An 18,941-nucleotide genomic window follows, 5' to 3' on the forward strand; every position below is an offset into this window, starting at 1 on the left:
TAACATTAAAGGAATTATTCTTTTATCACAATTCCCAAAAATTAGCAGAAATTTTTAGAGGAAAAATTATACCATTGCAAAAAGTAAAACCTGTTATTATCTTGTTCATTAACAATTTTAGAGCAGCTAAGCTCTTGACTGTCAATTAGGCTTTCTTTTCATACACTGAAAAATATCTTCTCAAGATTGTATACAGAATTGTGGTTAACAGGAACTGATCTGCCCTCACCTTGCCCTGGGTGACATCAGTCATCTGTGGCTGCAGCCACTGACATCATGCACTTGAGTGAATGCAAAGGAGCATCTCCTTCATTACGGCCAAGTCCTTGATGCCAATTCTGGCACCAAAGTCAAGGGCATTCAGCAACCACACCACACACCCTTTATCAACTTTCCAATGAAATTCTTATGAAATCTTAAAACCAAATGTAAATGTTCAACAATGTTAGAAGCTAGGACTATTGATCAAAGATATGCCAGACTTGTGGAGGAATTTTTAAACACAAAGTACAGATGAAGCCTTGAGGCAGAAGAGCAGGACAAGAGATATTGGGGAAATGACATGTCTGTCTTCAATACTACCCGCCCACACATGGACATTGTATAAGCAGAAAGAGGCAGCCATCACCCAATTCAAGAAAAAGGATTTATTAGCTAGCCAGAGACATTTTTCCTACCACATGACTTAACCCCTAATAGTTCCCTGAGAATATGGCAAGCCATTTCAGATGCCTGCCTAACAGTAACTTCCTTCTCTCACCATGATAAATGTCAAAAATATGAGTCACTCTCTTTCACAGGCTCTCCTGCAGCTAAGGGAAATCATGTGACCCTGATTTGAACAATGAGATAGAAGTTATCTTCTAAGGAAAGCTTCTATGTGAGAATGGGGGCACCATTATCTCTTCACTACTCTTTCCTTTCTGCCTTTGTAAACAACTTTGTGAAGCTGAAAGCAACCTGCTGAGGATGCCCAGCAAAAGAAAGAGAGATTAAGCTGGCTGGGCATGGTGGCTCATGCCTGTAATCCTAGCACTTTGGGAGGCTGAGGCGGATGGATCAAAAGGTCAGGAGTTCAAGACCAGCCTGGCCAAGATGGTGAAACCCCATTTCTACTAAAAATACAAAAATTATCCGGGAATGGTGGCAGGCACCTGTAATCCCAGCTACTCCAGAGGCTGAGGCAGAGAATTGCTTGAAACCAGTAGGCGGAGGTTGCGGTGAGCCGAGGTCACACCACCACACTCCAGTCTGGTGACAGCGAGACTCTGTCCCTTAAAAAAAAAAAAAAAGAGAGAGAGATTGAGCTGCTTAACAACCTCTTCTCCCTCTAAGTGCTCCCTGGGTATTGTGTTTATTACAGCTGAAAGAAGTGATAGTGACATAAAACAGCTTGAAAGAGTAAGAGAGGGATTACAATGGTGTACATAATATAGCTTGAAAGAGTGAGTGACAAAGTGACGTATGCATACTTGATCTACTTTTGCTTATAGACAAAAGGATTCCAGCAACATAGTTCCTAGAAAATCACCCTCTTCTGCTTTCAAACCACTTTATCTTGAGTCAACAGTTTTGGTGCCTCTGTGCAAGTGCTAGGCAATTGTGATGTTAGACTGTGTGGGCCTCCAGATAGAGGTGAAAATAATGGATTTTATTTTGGCTCTATTAGGGTGGGAAAATGCTAAGGTTAGCATCAGGAACCTGACGCCAAAGACCAGAGAGTAGTGGATCTGAAAGATTTCTGGACACCTTAAGAAGGTAGTTTTTGGTTCTGCATAAATGTCCCTCTTCTCTCTGCCCCACAAGAGGACAAAGGATTTGTGCCTTGGAGATCTATAAAATCTCCAGAACCCACTTAAAGAAAAGGCAATGGATAAAAATGCACAACTAGTAAAACAACTGCTGAAGGAGACAGATCACATTTTCATTATAAAAATGATAAAAAATAGAACACTTAGAAAGATTTTAGTGAAGCTCTAAAGAGACACCCTGGGGTAAAAATAATAATTTCATAAATAAATAATTCAGTAGTAAAGTGAGTGATTTGTATAGGGAACTAAATTAGTAGGCTTAGAGATCAAGTGCAAACGTATTTTAAAATGAATATAATTTTAGACACAAATCATGAAGGAAAACATACAAGATTTATGAAATGATAAAAGTGCCATAAGGTAGAAAGGGAACATATTAGGGAAAGAAAATAACAACCACCAAAAAAGCTTACCTAAGCTTATGAAAAATACCTGAGCCTACAGGTAAAGAGGGTGTCAGAGTTCAAGACTGATAAGAAGACATACATACCCAGCATATCCAGGTACAATGCCTGAGCACCTATTTATGAGAAATCTTAAGTGTTGCTATGATTTGAATGTGATTACCCCACCCTCTGACAAAACTCATGTTGAAATTTGATTCCCACTTTGGTAGTGTTAGGAGATGTGGCCTAATGGGAGGTGTTTAGATGATGTGGACACAGCCTTCATGAATAGACAAATGCACTCTCCAGTGAGTGAGTTTTCTTGTGGGAGTTGGTTAGTTTTGAGAGGAGTTGCTATAAGCAAGCCCAGCCTCTCCCGTGTGTCGTTTTGCATGTGCCCACTTCCCCTTGCACTTTCTGTCATGAGTTATAGCAGCACAAGACCCCGCCCAGCAGATGGGCTGCTCAGTCTTGGCCTTCCCAGCCTCCAGAACTGTGAGCAAAATAAGCTATTATCTTTACAAATAATAATAAATTATTATACTTATAAATGACCCGGTGTCAGGTATTCTGTTATAGCAACGAAAAATCAACAAAGACAAGTGTTAAAAAATATTTTCCCCAAAAGAAGAAGAATTACATTTCTCATCCACATAACTAGAAACTTTAAGACAGTAGATGAAGGCAATTGATAACCAAGAGGGAAAACTATATCGAAGGAATCTTGTCCTTAATTAAAACAGCATGCACATTACAGGGAATAGGAAGACATCTAATGATGTGCAAGACTTTTAAAAACATATTGCCAATGTATCTACACTGAGGGCAACACCTGTGAAAGAATTAATCAAACAATAAATGAAACTGAGCAGAATCCTTATGATTCAGAAAGGGGAAAGGATACAGTGAGATTGAAACTGGGTTTCTGCTAATGCATACAGCATATTTGAGTATGGAAATAAAGACCACCAGAATCAGCACAGGCAAAGACTATTTATTTAGCACTTCCACAGCAAGGGAGTCAACTACCATCACTTGTGTTTGAAAGAAATTCAAAAGCAGGCAGAGTAGAACTTTACAGCAGAGAAAAGAAAAAGGGAAAGCTTCAGGTATGTCCTGATTGGAGGCAGATGAAACGGGAAACTGTAGGCAGGCTAATTAAAAGTGGTGCATCCTATATAATTGGTTAGGGAAGCGTATTTGGCTTTCCTTGGTTGACTTTAAGTTGACAGTGGGACAGAGAGGAATTAGAAAAGCTTTCAGCTATTGACAAAGTCCTGGCCATTTTGGGCCAACTGCTACAAGGGCTGTGTTTTGACTTCTTGAACTGGTTGTTGCAGATGGTGGTGTAGATAGCATGTCATGCTAATTGAAAGAAGTCAGGCACAAAAAGTCACACTTGTATGATTTAGTTTATGTGAAACATCCAGAACAGATAAATCCATGGATACAGAATGCAGACTAGTAGTTTCCAGAATCTGAGTGTGGGAGGGGGTAGAGATAGGAATGAGGGTTGATTGTTTAATGGGTACAAGCATTCTTTTGGGGATGATGAAAATGTTTCAGAACTGCATAGAGGTGGTGATTACACATCATTATAAATGTACTAAATGCCACTGAATTTCCACTTTAAAATGATTAACTTTATCTTATGTGATTTTTACCCTGGGAAAAAAAAAAGCCTGCATAGATAATATTCAATATTCTAATCACCAGGAAATTGAGGAACATTTTCCTAACACGCATATCAAAAGGAAAATTACAATCTATTGAAATACAATAGAAATTAAATTCATTCATTATTAGAGGAAAAAAGACATAAATTAAGAAATTCAGTGCATAGTACCTAAAGAACTTACATAAAAAAATACAATATAAAACCAAAGAAATGAGGAAGACAGTAATTAATGAAGATAAAGGATAAAATCAAATAGAAGACAAAAGCTAGTTTGATGGAAAGACAAAATAGATCAAATATTTGAGTTCTTTATTAGACAATACAAATATACATAATTTCAAATGACAAAGGAGATGTGTCACATACTTGGAAGAGGTTTCAAGCAATCCCTTTTCTGGATATAAATAAAATCACCACCTGATAAAGATGTTTATCCCTTCAGGCCCATTGAAGCATTATCTGCAAAAGCCAAGATACAGATATGGAAATAACCTAAGTGATTATTGACAGATGAATGGATATAGAAAATGTGATATACATCCATTATATATGTGTGCGTGTATGTAGACAGTATTCACCCTTTTAAAACAAAGAGATTGTGCCATTTTTGTTAACATGGATGAACCTGGAGGACATTATGCTCAGTGAAATAAGCCAGACACAGAAAGGAAAAACACTGAATGATTTCACTTACATGTGGAATTTAAAACAAAAAAATAAACAAAACTCCAATACACAGAAAGAGAGAGTAGAGCAACAAGAATATAGGGGTGGGGAATGGGGAAATGCAGGTAAGAGGGTACTAGGATGAGCAAGTCCAGATAGCTAATGTGCAGCATGAGGACTGTAGCTAACAATATTGTAAGACACACTGAAAATTTGCTAAGAGTGGATTTGTAAGGACTTTTACCACAAAAAAGTAACTATGTGAAATGATAAATATATTAATTTGTTTGACTGTAGAAATCATTTCACCATGTAATATGTATATCAAAACACATTGTACACCTTAAATTTATATAATTTTTGAGTGCCGTTTTAACACTAGAAAAAATAATTTTAAAAAAGAGCGCTACTTCAACAACTAAAAAAAGAGAGAAAGAAACAGATCATTGCCTAGGAATGATTATTTTGTAGCATAATAACTCGAGGCAAAATAGAAAACTTAATAGACTAGTTACAGATAAATTATTCCTCAGTTTGCTCATTCAACACATGTTTATTTAGCATCTATGCTGTTCGAAGCATTGTTGTAGAGAACAAAAGAGACAAAGATTTGGAAAGATCATAGATCTACCATTGACAAAAAAATTCCAAGATTGAGTCTGACTTTAAGGAAACGATATTGATAATGTTAAATTAGTGTAGCCCTAGAAAAATTATCCCTAACTTATTTAGCAAAGCAAAAATAAATTTTGCTAAGTATCAATAAAGATGTTACAAAGTAAGTAATTCATTTCTTAAATAGCCTAAATGTCAATCTTCCTTGTGATTACATACACAAAAATTCTACATAAAATACTAACCAACGAAATTCAGTTCCGCAAAAAAAGAATAGTGTGTTTTCCCCCTAAAATAATAAATGCAGATTCATTGAAATTACGTAAGAATCTTTTCAATGTAATTGTATTCAAAAATGAGTGAGGCATGGTATGAAACAGCTGGTGGAAGCACAATTTCATACAGAAATAAAAATGATTGCTATGGATATGGGTATAAGACTGAATACAAATGTCAACACAATTTTAATAAGAACTGGTGTTGAAGGAACAGAAGAGAAGGTAAAATGTAATTTTCTCATCTAATTTAGGGAAATTGAGACTTTCCTTAACTGATGATACTAATATTTAGAGAAAATAAGTTCACATATGATATTAAAACACACTGACGTAAGTACTGGACTTGTATAATTAAAGGTAGAACTTATACTATAATACTTTAAAAAGGAGGGGGGAAGAAAATATACCAATTTGCCCTACCAGTGAATGCATTCATGATCTGAAGTCTGGTCTGTGAAGAAATAGCAAGCCGAGTCAGCCTTTTGACTTAGCAACAGGGGTGGAGACTGCCTGACATAAGCCTCTCAGTTTTGAGAATATAGAAAAAGAAAATGAAAATGTAAGATCAGAAATGAGAAATTTAGGACATGTAAAACAACAGAACGGTAAATACAACAGTAGACTTTGAAAGAAAAAACCATAATGTCTGTTTAGTCATTAAAAGAAACACACAAAAAAACTTGAAATGAGAAAGGAGTTAAAATAATCTATGAGAAGAGTAAAAAAACATGGTATACTTCATGCTACTATGCAAATTTAATTATTTTCATAATCCCTTGATTAGATATTCTTATTTTGAGTAACTTGTCTAGGGTCACACAACAAATCAACACCAGAGCCTGGAATCAATGTTGGCTGGATAGCTATAGAGTTATATTCTAAGTAGCTTTGATAGCTTTGTTTTGTGAGATGTTAAAAGTGTGCCATAAAAATGGAGATGGGGTTCTATAATAAATGAGTTTGGTGAACATTGTATGTTTTATTCTCCTTTCAGAGATTGATATTACTGATTAGCAGATTAAAGGTTAGTGTCATAAAATAAAGAAATCTGTGCAGTTTTACAAAACTATTTTCAGGAACTTTGAGTTATGCTGTACTTTATAAGATTAACATCATCACAAAATGACTGTCATGGAATAATGGAAATATATTTTCAAATACTCGGCTATTCAAAAAGACATGGTTCTCAAGAGTCTTATGGGCGATTTCCTTCAGACTTCTAAGAAACATGTAATGTTCATATAAATAAACCATTCTAGAGCACAGAAAGAATTTAAATGAACCATCTTAGTGAACTTAGCCAAGCTTTTTAATCAAAAACTGACAAAGACCGTTCTATAAAAGAAAATTATAGACAAATCTTGCTTCTAAATAAACAGATAAAAATTTAAAACAAATACCAGCTAACTTAAGCCAACAGTGTATAGAATAGAATATACCATGAGTAAATACATATGTTAAAAAATTACTATTAGAAAAATTTGATAATCTATATCATCATGTTAATAGAGCAAATGCCAAAGAGTTGTGATAAAATTTCATACCAAATCTTCAAAAAATCTCTTAGTAGCATAAAAATAAGTATATATTTCTTCAAAATAATAAGAATATATATAGATATATATGAAACCAAAGCCAACACTAAATTTAATTATAAACTTCAGACAGATTCTATTTAATTCAGGTTTCAAGAATTCCTACTGCAATTATTGTGATTTAATATCATTCTGGTCTATAAAAACTGTTCTTCTATAAAATTAGAAGAACAATTCTAATTCTATTTAATTACAACAAAAGAATAATGCTATTAGAATATAAACAAATAGGCCAGACTTGGTGGCTAACACTTGTAATCCCAGCACTTTGGGAGGCTGTGGTGGCAGATCACCTGAGGTCGGGTGTTTGAGACCAGTCTGGCCAACATGGAGAAACCCCATCTCTACTAAAAATACAAAATTTAGTCAGGCGTGGTAGTGCATGCCTGTAATCCCAGCTACTCGGGAAGCTGGGCAGGAGAATCGCTTGAACCCAGGAGGCAGAGGTTGCAGTGGGCTAAGTTCATGCCATTGCACTCCAGACTGGGCAACAAGAGTGAAACTCCACTTTGAATAAAAAAAGAATGTAAACAAATATTTTATTTTTATCTAAGTAAAATTTGGAAAGAACTTAAGTGACCATCAAATAAAGATTGGTTTGATGAATTACAGTACAACCTCATAGCCATTAAAAATAATTTTTTTAAATACTAAAACTCTTCTGGATATTCTGAAATGTAATGCAAAAATGTTAGTTATTAATTCATTCATTGATCACATATGTGTCAAGCCTGTTTTACACAATGGAGATAGAAGAGTTTAAAAAAATACAATCTCTCCCCTCAGGGAGTTTATGTGCTAGTGAGAATATGCAGAAACAGAAATTAAAAAGGTAAATGTATTTTTCTATTTATTTTCATATTACTTAACCTCTCAGAGAATAATATGTTTAAATATCTAAAATATTTGGTCAGTTTGACTTTGATTTTCATAACTAATTCTTTAATATAGAAACATATAAAAGATTAGAAGCTTAAACATCAAAATATATGGTGTGGTTATCTCTGAACATTGTAATTATAAATGATTTCATAGCTAACATGCTTTTCCTGTTTTCCAAAAATAATATCTACAGTGAATGTGTATTCCTGCAGAAATATAAAATGTTAAGTCCAAGTCATCACATTTTTTAATTCTTTTATGATTTATTTATAACACAAAATGCTAATGATCAAATAGCCTGTGTTACACCAAACCGGCATAAAGATCAATTGTAGTGTGATTTATCTATATTATGTTGTAACGAAAGCCATGCCAAAGTTAAATTTGAATTTTGTGCTGCTCTGCAATTAAAATAAATTATATATAATCAAAAACAGTAAAGATTAAGGTCAACTGACAGTTACATTGGTATCCAAACCATACGCTGCCCCCAAACACCATGTTATAATTTGCTAAGCTGAAAGAACAAACATATATTATTTGTAGAGCCAGACATATGATTATCTGGATAAAAGTATATGTACCATCCCTGTAAGTATAATCCAATACATTGCTACATAGCTAAAAAGCCAAATTCAGCTCATTCTTATCTCTCTGACTCCTGTTTATGTATAAATTTCATTAAGAATTTTGTGGAACCATAACCTTGGAAAGAATATATGATGCCTTTATTACTCACTTGCAACATACAGGGTTCTATCCAAGTGCAGCTATGCTCTCTGTTATATATTCTAATATTTTGAAATGTTACAGAGAATAACAACAGCAGTGCTCTATATGAAAGATGGAAATTTATGTGCCCTGTGCCACAGTAAAATACAGTAGTTATGTGGTAAATGAAAAAGGAAGAGTGGGTTGGCACCTGTAGGGAGAGCAAAAATTCAATAACATGAAAGAAATTGTATTCCCTGATAGCAGGAGCAGACTAGCTAACGGTCGAACATCTTTCAGGTTTAGATTTGTACTTCACATGCAATTAATTCCTTCTTTCCCTGCTCCCTCCCTATTTCCATTCCTCTCTTCAGCAATGATTTACTGAGCACATACTATGACAGACAAGCATTTACTGAGCACTCACGATGGTAAACGGGTTTTGCATCCAAAGATTAAAAGAGCATTGCTTTGCCTTCAAGTAATTCACATTCTAGTTGGGAAGCTAGTATTGGAAAAAATAAACACTTCGATAATTACATATTTAAAAATGTTTGTGGGTATTAAATAGAAAAAAGAAGGTAGGAATTTAACAATATATGGGGGTCAGGGAAAGTTTGATACAGAGTTTGCTGCTACCAGACTGTGACTTTTCACTGTTCTGACCTTTGAAAGAGTACAGATCAACCAATGCCTTTTTTGACAGGACAGACATGGCATATATGAACATGTAGCACTGTTGTTTTTGACTTTTTTTAATGTCTTTATCTGGTGGCATGGTTCCTGGGCACTTCTTCATCTGGGAATTCCTCCTTCAACTTCACCCAAATCAACTTATGTAAATACCCATTCAGTATTAACTGTCTAACATGCTGGTCATTGTTCTGGGCCCCAGGGAGCAATATGCTCTCAGGCAGATTCCCTTCCAGTGAGAAGAGCAGTAAAAGAATATATTAAACAAGCTAAAATGAGAGTGACTTCAGTGTGGGAGAAATGACATTAGATCAAGGGGCCTGGAATGTCTCTTAGAGTAGGAGTTGGCAAACACTGGTCTGCCACCTGTTTTTGTAAATAGAATTTACTTGAAACCCAGCCACGCTCATTCATTTACTTATTGTCTCCTGATAATTTTATGTTGTAATGGCAGATTGGGTAGTTGTGGCAGAGGCTGTATGACTCACGAAGCCTAAATATTTTTACTATATGGCCTTTATAGAAAGTTTGCTGACTCCATTTGAGAGGAGAGAAATGGATGTTAGATCTGAAGCCCAAGTGAAAAGAACAAGTGTATTAGTCATCTATGACTACATAAGGGATTACCTCAAGACTTAGTGGCGTGAAACAACAGACCATTTGTATCTTATCGTTTCTGTGGGTCAGGACCCAGGTGTGGCTTAGCCAGGTCCACTGGCTTGAGGTCTTCTACAAGGATGCAAGCAACATGTCAGTCAGTTGGGCTGCCATCCTCTCCAGGCTCAGTGGGAAGATGAAATGTGTTCGAGCTCCCTCACAGGCTGTTTGGCAGGCGTCAGGGCCTCCCTGCCTATCGTCTGGAGATATCATTTCCTTGCCACCTGGGCTACTCACAGCAGAGCAGCTGGCTTCCCTCAGACTGAAGGACTAGAAGTTGTGGGAGTGAAAAACAGAAAGAACCCCAAAAGGAAGTCACATACTCTCAAAAGGGACTTCTCACCAATTTTGCCACATTCTATTCACTAGAAGTGAGTTAATAGGCTTAGCACACACAGAAGAGGAGGAGCTACATGTAGACATGGATACTAGAAAGGAGGACCATGGGAAGCCCTACTAAGGCTGCTGACCACAAAGAGTCATTCCAGGAGAAACAGCATGGTTAAAGTGGCAGAAGTAAGTCTTCCAGGAACATTAAAGTTAGTGTCACTGGACCCTGTGGAAGGAAAGACAGATATCAGGGAGATAAGGTCTGAGAGGTTAGACCTCAATCATGTAGTGATGAATGTCACGGAAAAGAGGTCGGACTTTATTCCAAATGTAATAGAAGGCCATAGAAGGGTTTGACTGGGACAGATAACATGCTTAGATTTATGTCTTTAAATATTTATTTGGTTGAGTCAATATAAAATAAATTTTACTAGCTAAGGCCATATAGTTCATTTCACTTGCCATTAGAATCCCTGGAAATGTGGATACTGAGCATGTTGGCTACTGGAGGATACTTTAACTTGACTAATAATGATAGATCAAGCACACATAAGTGGCTGAAAGGTAGCTTGGTCAATACGGGTATGACTATGCAAATGTTTCAAATAGCCAGATTTTCACAAGATATAACTGGGATTTGAAAGTTTATCTGAGTTGTATTTCAATGATTAATTCAGATTAATTCAAATGTATTTTACAAAAGCTCTGTTGTGGCTGGTACTATCAGTTAATGGAAATACATACTGGTATGTTGTCATTCATTTTTTGATAAAAATACTTCTTAACTACATCATATTGTTTTCTGACTCATATAGTTGAGGAAAACATTCATTTTCCTCAACTATAATAGAATAAAAAGAGATACTTGATAGAGCCTACCAAAAAAAATATTAAAAATTTGGTTAATTCTAACTTATATGGGCAGATAGTCCACTTAATTTTTATACAACTTTATTGCAGTACAGTATTGATACCATACAATCCTCCACTTCATTTCAAATTTATTTTCTACATATTGATGGCAATAATAAGACATTTTTTCCAGGGTAAATAGAATTGTGCAGAAAAAAGAATACAGAGGATGTATTTTGAAAATTCTACTGCAAGTTTCTAATTATCAGTTTTGAGTCAGAAGAAGTATTCACTTCTTCCATGAGTTATTTTCTGTTCACCCCTGTAATACCTGCAGTTCTCTAAAAAGTATAACACTGTTTGCCTCTTGCTCACTCAACCAAGCAAATAATTTCTGCACAGTACAAAAGGTGTGGGAATGTAGGTATGTTTGACTTAACATTCATTCAGATGTGCTCACTCAACGCTATGAATTGAGCATTGATATCTGGCTAATGCAAGTCCACTGTCTCTTACTCATACTCTTTATACCCTGTTTACACCAGTTTTTGGACCCCTATGGAACCTCTGGTCTATTGAATTATTACCTTTTCACTGTCCTCAGCTTCCTTGTTACTTTACCTAAATTCCTTAGTTTCTCCTTATAGTCACTTGCCACCCTGAATGTTCTTGTCCCAATCTTCATTGTCTCTCAAACTCTCCTTGTTGAATCCAACTTTCAGACTTTTCTCCATCTGCACTACAGCAGGTGGATATGACTGCAGAAAAATGCACCACTTCACTAACATCTTCCTTAAATTTCATGACCATGCACATCACAGCTACTCAGCAGTTCTCCCATTTTTCATTGTCCCATTGTCTCTCCCACTCCCTGAAAGGATTAGTTTACCCATTCCCTTCTCTCTTCCAACAGGCAAAACACCCTCCCTGACCATCACTCTTAGCTGACTAGCTTGCATTTTTATTTTATTGCTTAAATAGGTGCAAAGAAAAGAGAACATCCATATCCACCCCCAAATTACCCCTCCTCTTAAGGTCAATCCTTCCATTTGTGCATCGTACCTCATATACTTTTTTTTATTCATGGCCTTTGCTTTTGCAATCATCAGATTACTCTATTGCATCATCAATTTCATTTACTTCTTAGACAATTCCCATTAACAACTTACCTTGTCCCAGCATCCCTTTCTAGTATTTTTCTGTCCTTTACAGCAAAATTCATCCAAAAAGTTTGTATTCTGCTTCATCCATTATTCTCCACCTATTTCCTTTGTATATATTCTAACACTTCACACACACACAAAAAAATGCTGTTTTCTTGGTCACCCATGACCTTTTTATTTCCAAATTCTATAATCAGTGCTCAGTCATTTTCTCTTTAAATCCCTCAAAAGCATTTGTTTCTGTTGACCAATCCTTCCTTCATGGAGTATATATGAATTGGCCTCTGAATCTTCATGTTCTGATGGTTTTCCTTCTATTTCTTTGGTGACTCTGTTATTAGTTTTCTTTTGTCAATATTCTGACTTTTGCATGTTGTAAGGACCCAAAGTTCAATCCTCAACACTTTTTTCTATTTTTGCCTTAGCTGAATTCCTTCATTCCAATGGTTTTAAATACTGAGTCTACGTGAATGGCTACAAAACTTGTATCATGTTCTTGATCTATTTTAAATTCCAGTATCCAATAATATCCCACTTCCACGTGGTATTTTCACTTGAACACTTAATAGACATCCAAATGCAACATGTTCAAAACTGAAATATTGATTTGCTCCCTCCAAATGTGCCCCCACAGTGCGTGCTGTCTTCATCAATGGAATCTCATTTACTTATTTGTTATAGTCAAAACACTCAGAATCTCCCTTGACACCCACTCTTTCTTTTCCACAGATCTATCAGCAAATCCTGACAGCTCGATCTTCAGAATCTTTCTCATATTCAGCAACTTCTTAACAACTCTGCCATTATCACCCTTTTCCAAACTGCCAACTTCACTCACCCAAACCATTTCAGACTGACGTCCCTACACACACTCTGTCACCTCCGGAATAAAAGCACAGATTTTGAAAGTGCACTGCAAGGATTTACATCCTAGATCAGCCACTTACCTGTTCTATGACCTTGGGCAAGTTATTTAATGTCTCAGTGCTCAGTTTCCTCATCTGTAAAATGAGGAAGATAGTGTATCTAACTCATAGAGCTGTTGTGAGGACTTTGCAACATAACGTATATAAAGCATTTTGAATACAGTGTGGCAAATAGTAAGCCATACACAAATGTCAGCCATTATTATTCTTATCATTTGTATTATTAATCTATTCTCTATATAGCTATAAGAATTGTTAATTTAAAAAATTATGCCAATCCTCTGTTCAAAATACTTAAATAACGTCCCCTTATATGTAGAATAAAATGCAGAATTCCTCCAGGCTTGTGTGAGTTATCTGTCTGTCTGTATCTCTCATACTTCACCCTCTCCGACATTTTTCCTCATTCTCTCCCTGCACCCAGTCTCCTTGCTTTTGCTTGAACATCCCAAGCATTCATTTCCTTTGGGAGTAGGAAATTCCTCTCCAGCTATTAGAATGACTTGCTACCCTACTTCTTCCAGCTCTTGACTCAAAGTCACCTTCTCTATATTGCCATCCCTTGCCACATGTAAGTTCTCAAAAAAAGAGACCACTAAATCAATTTCTTTCTTTCTTTTTTTTCTTTTTCTTTTGAGACAGAGTATCACTCTGTTGCCCAGGCTGGAGTGCAATGGCACAATTTTAGCTCACTGCAACCTCCACCTCCTGTGTTCAAGTGATTCTCCTGCTTCAGCCTCCCAAGTAGCTGAGATTATAGGCTCCCGCCACCATACCCAGCTAATGTTTTGTATTTTTAGTAGAGATGGGGTCTCACCATGTTGGCCAGGCTGGTCTGGAACTCCTGACCTCAGGCAATCTGCTCACCTCATGTGATCTGCTTGCCTCAGCCTCCCAAAGTGCTGGGATTACAGGCAGAGCCACCGTGCCCAGCCAAATTCATTTCTTAGGACTTTTCTGGAGGTGTGCACCACTAAAACGAGAGTAAATCAGGAGAGGAGAAAACATGAGATCCTGGAAATAAGAAAGCCACTATAGGAAAAAGGACAGAGAATAATATTCTGGGGAAATAAAGGAAGATCAAAGACTCACCAGTGGAGAATGTGAGAAGGAAGATGGAGAGTTCAAGGGGAGAGCCCAGGAAGCTGAATTAGACAAGATACCTGATGTGTTTGAAATTATTAAGAGGAGGATTACATGAATGGCAGAAAGGCTGAGGATGAATTAGTGATGAGAACATAGGAAATGAAGCAAATGAACACATAACACAATTAATATAGGGAAAGTAAAAACTTTGTTCAAAGTCAAAATCGTAAGTAGCAGTAGTGAATAGTTTAGCATCCTTGTAATAATGTAGAAATGATTTATCCAATCAAAATTTATGTTATAACTCTATTAGGTTGATTGGAGGAAAGAAGACTGTGTGTGTGTGTGTGTGTGTGTGTGTGTGTATGTGTGAGTGCACATACGTATGAGTATGTGAGTCAATATGCACCTGAGTGTGGAGGTTTATGTCTGTCTGACCAGGATGTTGAATGGTGTGAAAGGAAGCCAAAGTCGCATCTTTCACTGTGGAAAGTTAAGATGAAAAATCAAGAAACAGTTAAATGTTATTTTGAAATAAAGTTACGCACCAAATATGTAATCAACTAAATATCTAAAAGTTGAAAGTAATTCACTTTGAGAAGTGGGTATGTGTTTTATATATTTGGGAGAATAGTAGATAGAAGATAGCTCTTCTTTTAAAAATAAATCTTGTTGAATTATTTGCATTTTCCAACTTACTTGTATCACTTGGCAAATGATAAAAATTAGATAATATAAAGAACTGACACTTTGGAAAAGATGTATGGATTGTGGGGTTTACTTTCCAGATGAAAGACACCATGCTAACTTTCCAAACCATTCTCAATGATCCTAACCCTATTACCTTTAATATATCTCCAAAAAAAAACTATTGTTTTTGTCCTAAATTCACTAATAAGTGTAACTCAGTATCTCATTTACCCCACCTACAAATAATATCTCCATAGTGCAGAGAGTGGACTAAGTAACAAAGCATTTTCACATATACCATCTCACTTTATCTTTTGTATAAATCTAGTGAAGCAGGCCAGGAAATTATCACCATTTTATAAATGTGCCAACCAAGATTCAGAAAGATTAGCGACAGGGCCAGTCCTCAGATCCCAATATTGATGCTTTGCCCTACATTCATTCAGCTATATCATGTGTCATATTCAGTTATTTTTCCCCATAGTAAAAGATACACATAAAGAGCTATTGTAGCCAATGAACCACACACAGTTCCACTGTGTTTTGGAGGCCCGATATATGATTTATCTTGTATTCCACCGGGACTAAGATCTGAAACCAATCTGGCTTTAGGCCCATATAACAATATTCACACATGAACTGTTAATATTTTGGCTGTTTCTCTCATATATATATAATTTTTCTTTCTTTTCTTTCACATAATAAATACCCTACATTTCTAAAAGGGCAGCAGTAGCTGAGGATAAAACCACTCACAACATTTTCATCAACTTCTATCTTTTTTTAAATGTTCCAGAGTCTTCTTTTTCAAAAAATCCATACAAATTTTAACTCATACTACTAAGACATAAAAATTCGTGTTTGATAGAATATTGATATTCAGTCAACCATACAGTGACTTACTGACATTTGAATAAGAAACTGATGATTGACAAGAAATCTATTTAAATTATAAGGTTATCCACCACAAAATATAGGATGGTCCGATTATTTCCTTGATATATAATAACATAGTTTGAAGGTAGATATTTCTATAATGTCTGGAAACCTTCCAGTGCCAAAGACAGAATTAAATGCCTTCATATATAGTCTCAAATACTAGGTACGATGTATGTCTTTATTTTGTAAGTGATGTATTACTGAAAAGGATGAACTGGAAAAACAAAATGATTCTGTGTTGCTTTGTAATCCAGTCTCTATACAAATTCATTTGTTGTAGTAGCAACCTAATGAAGGTACAGCTACAGCTATTAAAAATGTAATGTTAATTCAAACTAGTCCATAAGATTGATGAATGACACAAAGGCATCACAGATTAAAGCACACCTTCCAATTGCAGGTAACTTTTTCTGGGGAAATATTTTGTACTAGGAAAGATGCTGCGTCAAAATGTATACTATTCATGACACAAACCTGTGTTTCTTACATAACCAGTTTGTAACATTGATGCTTTGCTGTCCTTTAGAATTGAGGGCCATCAACATAAATCTTGGAAACAAATGTGTGTCTTGCTGCAATATGGCAAGAAAAGGTTAGCAAGCTTTATAATGTTTAAATTTCATTCAGACATATATCTAACAGTATAGTAGTGTTTTGAATTGCTTCTTTATTATGCAAGATCACCCCTTAGGCTTCATCAATTAAATTTCTCTTGTAGTATCATGAATTCCTTTTTTTAACCCGGCCAACTGAGAAATAAAACAATTACTAATGCTTAAACTTAATTAAAAAAAACAAAATAATCCACGGCTTGCATTTATATGGATATCTTTACCATTTTCCAGGCAAGAAAAAGTGGTTCTAATATCCTCTCATTTTCCCTCTAGAACATTATTGTTAGAGGATTTCAGCAACCAGCAGTGGGGAATATAAATCTCATTTTCTTTACCATGGAGAAAAGTCCCATAAAAGATGTTTTAAAATTATCTAAAAATATTAGCTTAGAATTCAAAAACTCAAAATATATATTTACCAACTAGTAACTGGAAAGTATCTACTGAGTCATCAGCTCTGCAGTGTCTTTTGTGAAATTTTTATATTTAACAAATTCTTCATGTTCCTTGTGATTATGGAATAGCAAAGTGGAAATAAAATTTCTAAACTCCAGAAAAAATAGTTCCAGGCTATACTGATATATCTGAATGTGCACCTGTGCCCCTCTGAGTGAGCAGAGAGAGTGTGGGATTCTTCCTACCATTATACCTGGTTGGACCACGAATAAGATTGTTGATTGAAAGCCTAGCCCTGTGATATTATTCTTGGGTGTCCTGGCTTCAAAATATGAGCTGGAACAACTGCAGTCTTGCAGACACTTTCTAACAGGCAGTGTAGAGCTCCTGGCCAGAGTTCTGCACACCAAAAAGACTTGAAGGAAGCTGACTGGGAACTGACAGAGAAGACGGCAAAAAGAAGTACATTGTAGGAAGCCCAGAATTCAAAAAAAGGATAGAGATAGGAAAGGGAGCATTCTCAGTTGCTCTTCCAAAAGTCTTCAAATTCAGCCTTTTCTGGATTCTTATGGAGATTGTACATAGATTTATAATAATGTCCTCCCCCTTTTTCTTTTCTTGAACACTTTGAGTACATTTTCTACTTCTTATAAGTAAAAGAAGATGGACTAAGACATATGATAACGTGGTGGTTACTGTGTATCCCAGCAGGGCAAGGTGTTAGTGATGTGACCCTAGACAGATCATTTAATCTCTCTGAGCCTCAGTTTCCTCATTAGTAAAATGAGGAAAATAATCTGCTGTTCATACAATTATTATAAAGATTTTTAAAACTGTATATAAATATATCATCTTTCTAATGCAGAATAAAGACACAATAAATGATGTCTACATTATCACTGTGCAACCAGATTGTATATCCTTCATTTGGCCTATGTAAACTTTTTATTTTTTACATTTAATCAAATATAAGGCACTAAAAATGTGAAGTTTTCTTATCAAAGGTAACGAGTTATAGTTCTCTTATGCTACTTTTTATAGCCTGTACATTTATAAACACGAAACATATAATACATGAAAAGTGCATTTGTTTTCCTGTGCTGATTTTTCAAAGAAAATATAAATTGGTGACTAAAATGGGCCCATGCATGCCTTGCATTTTCTTACATGTTCACTGCAGTCCAGACACAAGTTTATTTGGTAGTATCTGGCTACTATTTAGTATCATAAAATTGTCTTCAAAAAGATGGACCATTTCTACCATTTTAGAGGATTAAAACAAGTGCTCAGAACATACATTAACTACTGGGTGGCACCATTAACACTTAAACAGTACCAGATCCCTCCGTAAACTATACCATAAGACAAATACTCATTTATTCACTGGCGTGTCAAAAACACTTTCTTATAAACACCATAGCTAAATACTTTTTGCATATTTCCTTAGATACGAATATAGCCATTTCACATAAAGCTTCCATTTTCCTGTGTGAATTCAGAAAATTCATACACAATTTGCAAAACAGACATGTAAAGGAATAATTAATTCTTTATTTTTCACTTCACAATGGGAAACCAGCTGAGGATCCTTAACTGAAAGAATGAGAAGATACACATGGTCCAGAAAACTCTCTCAAGAATAGTAACCTTTCATTGCTTTCCAGTAGGAGAGACTTTGAGAAAAGAAAGTGGATAAACTTGCAGTAAACAAATTCTGAAACAGTCTTTTCTAAACCTAACTCATCAACGCACAGTCAATAGATGCTTTTCCTTTAAAAAATTCAGTGTCATCACAAGAAATATTAAACTTCCTTCATTCATCTTGCCCAGTGATATTTTAGTTATAGGCCTTGTGCAGGTTCCTTGTTCTGTCCTAGAACTTCAATCATTTCTGTGTTTATACCTTATAATAGTTTACAACGATGATGACCTGAAGCAAAATTAATTTCATCTTGTTCAATGTTTGCTTAATC

At 35.6% G+C, this 18,941-nt stretch overlaps 1 long non-coding RNA gene across 1 annotated transcript in view; it reads right to left on the minus strand.

Moving 5' to 3' along the window:
* Window positions 1-14,067: 14,067 nt before the first annotated feature.
* Window positions 14,068-18,941, minus strand: part of LOC105731360 (uncharacterized) — a 250,478-nt gene continuing 245,604 nt past the window's right edge. The window contains exon 4 of the long non-coding RNA XR_001110695.2: window positions 14,068-14,216. This is a non-coding gene — a long non-coding RNA (uncharacterized LOC105731360). The remainder of the gene's footprint in view (window positions 14,217-18,941) is intronic.

Source organism: Aotus nancymaae, unplaced genomic scaffold, assembly GCF_030222135.1.
Source record: "Aotus nancymaae isolate 86718 unplaced genomic scaffold, 86718_ANA_hifiasm-v0.15.2.pri h1tg000033l, whole genome shotgun sequence".
In the NCBI taxonomy this organism is placed as follows: Eukaryota; Metazoa; Chordata; class Mammalia; order Primates; family Aotidae; genus Aotus; species Aotus nancymaae.